General features: G+C 58.0%; 2 non-coding genes across 2 annotated transcripts; both read left to right on the top strand.

Moving 5' to 3' along the window:
• The first annotated feature begins 1,624 nt into the window (after positions 1-1,624).
• Positions 1,625-3,439, top strand: LOC142795660 (small subunit ribosomal RNA). The gene has a single exon (XR_012893203.1). It is a non-coding gene; the product is annotated as a small subunit ribosomal RNA (ribosomal RNA).
• Positions 3,440-5,158: 1,719 nt separating this feature from the next.
• LOC142795659 (5.8S ribosomal RNA) lies at positions 5,159-5,311 on the top strand. Its single transcript, XR_012893202.1, has one exon. It is a non-coding gene; the product is annotated as a 5.8S ribosomal RNA (ribosomal RNA).
• Positions 5,312-5,400: the final 89 nt, after the last annotated feature.

Below are 5,400 nucleotides of genomic sequence, written 5' to 3' on the forward strand. Positions count from 1 at the left end.
GCCGGCGACCGTCGCACGAGTACGGTAAACCGCGTCAGCCGGGGCGGAGTTCGGGACGCCGATGCGAAAGTGGGAAGCGCCGCTCGGATCTTCGCCGTTTTTGGAGGAGTCAGTGGCGGCACTCCGGTGAAGCCAAGGTGCGCCAATTCGCGCACGATATCGGCGTCTTTCGACGTGCCCGCCGGCCACCGTCGCACGAGTACGGCAAACCTCGTCTGCCGGGGCGGGGTTTGCGACGCCGACGCAAAAGTGGGAACCGCCGCTCGGATGTTCGCCGTTTTTGGCAGAGTGAGTGCTGGCACTCCGGCGAAGCGAAAGAGCGTGAATGCGCCCACGAAAGTAGCGTATTTGGACGTGCTTGACGGCGACCGCCGCAGGAGTACGAAAAACCACGTCAGCCGGGGCGAGCGACCCACGGCGGTCTGGGTGCTTATCGCTGCTATTATAGGGGCACCCCGGCAGACGCAGAAAGAAAAAAAAAAAAAAAAATGGGGACATGGCGTGCGTCACCGTGCGGCTTCGCAGCGTTGCCGAAGTCGCCGAGCCCTTCGACTGAGCCGAACGGCGGACAGGGAACGTTGGTCGGCCGTTCTAACCTGTCGGTGCCACGCCGAGACGTCGTTAAGGAAAACCGCGTCGTGGGCCTCTACGACGCCGTCGAGTCGTTGTACGTTTGGTGTCCAGCGTGTCGGCGGCGAGTAGCGGACACGTCGTTCACGACTTCGGTCTTTCGCAGTCGACGCGAACTTGCGGAGAGTCGTGGTGCCTCACGTTTTCGGCAGAAACCGCGGCGGAATTTTCCCGTGCGTGCGCGCACGACCTCGGTGCTGTGCCGTCAGCGTAGTGTTGCACAAACTCGTGGCCTACCCAAGGTGCGGTACGTTTGCGGCCGTATCCTCGGTGGGAATTTCGTGAGTAGGGTCGCAAATTCTACGACCTCGGCGGGTTTGAGAGCGACGTAGACTTGTGGCACGCTCAACGTGCCACACGTTTCGGGGCACACCCGCGGTGAAATTTTCTCGAGTACGCTCGTATTAGTGCCCAAGGAGGTCTGGGTACTTATCGCTGCTATTATGTGGGGGTTCTCGTGAGCGGCGTACGCGAAAGCGACCGGGTGTCTGATATGCGGCGGGCTTCGGCCTCGTCAAGCGTGTCCTCGGGTCTGCTCCAGGGGAATCCACGGCAGTCGTCTGCAGCCTCATCCGCTTGATGCGTTAGGGGCTGGTTGTCGGACGGTGCCGTTTTACCACGATATCGAGGTGTGTTCCGTGTCGTCCTCGGGCGATTCAGATGCGAAAGCGCCGAAGACGCGGGCGTGACCCGTCGTCTGGCGGCTTTGCAGTCTCGGCTCCGTTGCTAGTTCCGGCCGGTCCACCGACAGTGCAGCGGGCTTGGGCAACCCGCACGGCGCGACCGAGTCGATGCAACGAAAAAGAGCGAGCATGAACGTGCTTCTTGCCGCACGGCTCCCACTCGTCTTTCGGGAAGGTTGTGCCGTAGCGAGCTCGAACGCCGTCATCTCGGAGTGCAAAATAAGCGTGTTGGGGCGCCTGAAGGTGGCCTCCGCCGCACACAGACTGCGTCCGGCCCGCCGAAGGCGAGGACGGACGCGCAGTCGAACGATTACCTGGTTGATCCTGCCAGTAATCATATGCTTGTCTCAAAGATTAAGCCATGCATGTCTAAGTACATGCCGAAATAAGGCGAAACCGCGAATGGCTCATTAAATCAGTTATGGTTCCTTAGATCGTTTCTTCCTACTTGGATAACTGTGGCAATTCTAGAGCTAATACATGCAGTGAGCCTGGAGCCCTTTGGGTAACGGGTGCTTTTATTAGACCAAGATCGATCGGGTTTCGGCCCGTATTGTGTGGTGACTCTGGATAACTTTGTGCTGATCGCATGGCCACGAGCCGGCGACGTTTCTTTCAAGTGTCTGCCTTATCAACTTTCGATGGTAGGTTACTTGCTTACCATGGTTGTTACGGGTAACGGAGAATCAGGGTTCGATTCCGGAGAGGGAGCCTGAGAAACGGCTACCACATCCAAGGAAGGCAGCAGGCGCGCAAATTACCCACTCCCGGCACGGGGAGGTAGTGACGAAAAATAACAATACGGGACTCTTTTGAGGCCCCGTAATTGAAATGAGTACACTCTAAATCCTTTAACGAGGATCAATTGGAGGGCAAGTCTGGTGCCAGCAGCCGCGGTAATTCCAGCTCCAATAGCGTATACTAAAGCTGCTGCGGTTAAAAAGCTCGTAGTTGGATCTCAGTTCCAGACGAGTAGTGCATCTACCCGATGCGACGGCTCGGACTGAACATCATGCCGGTTCTTTCTTGGTGCACTTCATTGTGTGCCTCGAGATGGCCGGTGCTTTTACTTTGAAAAAATTAGAGTGCTCAACGCAGGCGAGTCGCCTGAATAAACTTGCATGGAATAATAGAACAAGACCTCGTTTCTGTTCTGTTGGTTTTTGGAATACGAGGTAATGATTAAGAGGGACGGACGGGGGCATTCGTATTGCGGCGCTAGAGGTGAAATTCTTGGACCGTCGCAAGACGAACTACTGCGAAAGCATTTGCCAAGAATGTTTTCATTGATCAAGAACGAAAGTCAGAGGTTCGAAGGCGATCAGATACCGCCCTAGTTCTGACCATAAACGATGCCAACCAGCGATCCGCCTGAGTTACTCAAATGACTCGGCGGGCAGCTTCCGGGAAACCAAAGTATTTGGGTTCCGGGGGAAGTATGGTTGCAAAGCTGAAACTTAAAGGAATTGACGGAAGGGCACCACCAGGAGTGGAGCCTGCGGCTTAATTTGACTCAACACGGGAAAACTTACCCGGCCCGGACACTGGGAGGATTGACAGATTGAGAGCTCTTTCTTGATTCGGTGGATGGTGGTGCATGGCCGTTCTTAGTTGGTGGAGCGATTTGTCTGGTTAATTCCGATAACGAACGAGACTCTAGCCTATTAAATAGGTGCGGGGTTCCCAGCACCTTACAACCTTCTTAGAGGGACAAGCGGCTCCTAGCCGCACGAAACAGAGCAATAACAGGTCTGTGATGCCCTTAGATGTCCGGGGCCGCACGCGCGCTACACTGAAGGAAGCAGCGTGTCTTTATCCCTGTCTGAAAAGACTGGGTAACCCGTGGAACTTCTTTCGTGATTGGGATAGGGGCTTGCAATTGTTCCCCTTGAACGAGGAATTCCCAGTAAGCGCGAGTCATAAGCTCGCGTTGATTACGTCCCTGCCCTTTGTACACACCGCCCGTCGCTACTACCGATTGAATGATTTAGTGAGGTCTTCGGACCGATGTCCGGCGCGGCCTTTCGGTTGCGCCGGTCTGTTGGAAAGATGACCAAACTTGATCATTTAGAGGAAGTAAAAGTCGTAACAAGGTTTCCGTAGGTGAACCTGCGGAAGGATCATTAACGGATTGTGAAGGGTGAGCGCCTCAGCTGCGTCTGCGCCCGACACTTTCTGCCGCTGACCCCGTTTGGACGCGGGGTCGGCTTTTCCCCACGGGGCTGCCTGAATGTGGAGCGGCACCCCGTGACAAATTGTTGCGCCCAGCGGACGCCAACACCGCGACCTTGGACGGTCGGCCAGGTGGCGGACGCGGGTACAAACGGCGCAACGCACTCATAGGTCGGCTTTCGACCCGCCACTGCACCGTGGCTCGAAGCGCTCGAAATGCGCGACCCGACCGCTGCGGGACCGCCTAGTACTGTAAACAGGAGCGGCGGAGCGCGAACGGCGAGTCGTGGTTACGTCGGTAGAAGGCGAGGCTGCGCGTTCCCGAAACGCCAGCCGAGTGCCCTCCCGACCGTTCGAGCGTGCAAGAACGAGACCCGACAATCGCGCGGCGACTGCCAAGTACGAGAGGAACGGCACAAGCGTCGGCGGTCGGTCAAGGAACTGGCGATGTGACGGGTCCGCTGTGCACCAGTGCATACCGTCCCGCCGTCCGCGGCAAGCGCCTCCGCGTCCTCGGGTGACGGAGGCTGCCGGTCGGTTCTTGCAGGCGAGGGATCTCGCTGGCACCGGTTCGCGTTGACGCGCGGCCGGTCATGGCACGGCGATGCGACGGCCGAGGTGCGCAGTACTCGATGGAGGAACCGCACGCTCCGATGACCGTCCCGCCCTCCGCGGCGTATGCGTACCGACCGTAATGGTTGCAGCAGCGCCGGCCGGCTTTTGAATTCGCCACACGAAACACGGTGCGAGATCGCGGTTAGGGGAGCGTCGACGTTGCCAGGCGTTTTGCTTGCTGCCGAGGGAAAGGCGGCACGGCCACGTCGCGCTCGTCGCGATTAGCGGGTCTGCGCGCTTTGGGAAGGTGCCGCAACGACTTGCCGAAAGAGGAAGCACGGAAGAACGAGGGACTTGGACGTCCCGACAATTGAACGCACTTGCGGCCAGGCCCTTGCTGGCTTCGTTCTTCCGCCTCGAGTAGGCTCGTACGCGGCTCCGGCGCCGAAAGTGGTCCTTGGCACCGACTTCGGTGGACGTGGGAAGTGCCGCGCAAGTACGGCGCGCCTGGCTCCACCTGTTGGCTAAAGTAGGCAGCCGGATCGGCATTTTGGTGTGCGGTGGCAAACCGTGGATGCGAAAAAAGCTTGTGCGATTTCGTGGAACAAAAAGCGGGGGTCCCCCTTTTTATGCGGAGGAGACCGACCCGCCTGCCGTGGTGAACCGCGACGCCACGGTAAAAACGGGAGAGGCTTGTCGATGGGACCGTGCATCCCGCGCTCCACGGAGGCCGGGAGGCGGCCGCCCGAGGAAATGTGTAGCCGTCGAGGCCCGCATCTGCGTGCACTCTTATCCAAATGGGTGTACCGCAGGCATTTTCTGGTTAGGCGGGCCAATGAGAGCGAGCACACAACGATACCTACGGGTCCGGCTTGGAGAACCGGCTTCGACGCCTCCCGAGTATTTATAGAGGGGTGGACCACGAAAGCACTCGCAAGTAGCGAAAGCGAAACGCCGTCCGAAACACACCGTTTGCTCGATTTGCGGCAGCCGAAAAAGGCGCGGCAGAGTTTTGGAGTCCAAGCGTGCGCTGAAAAGCGCCCTTCTTGGCCACTGTTTGGCCGAGTGCCAGAAACGTTTGGTTTTGACTGTACGGAATTGAACAAACACTTTTTCACGACTCTAAGCGGTGGATCACTCGGTTCTCGGGTCGATGAAGAACGCAGCCAGCTGCGAGACTTGGTGTGAATTGCAGGACACACTGAGCACTGATTCTTTGAACGCACATTGCGGCCTTGGGTCTTCCCTTGGCTTCGTCTGTCTGAGGGTCGGATCACATATCAAGAGAGCCTTCGGCGCACAAGGGAACGTGAGCCGTCGACTCGTTTTGACCGCGTCGGCAACACGGACAGCACGCTGA

The sequence above is a fragment of the Rhipicephalus microplus genome, unplaced genomic scaffold (genome assembly GCF_043290135.1).
Source record: "Rhipicephalus microplus isolate Deutch F79 unplaced genomic scaffold, USDA_Rmic scaffold_793, whole genome shotgun sequence".
In the NCBI taxonomy this organism is placed as follows: Eukaryota; Metazoa; Arthropoda; class Arachnida; order Ixodida; family Ixodidae; genus Rhipicephalus; species Rhipicephalus microplus.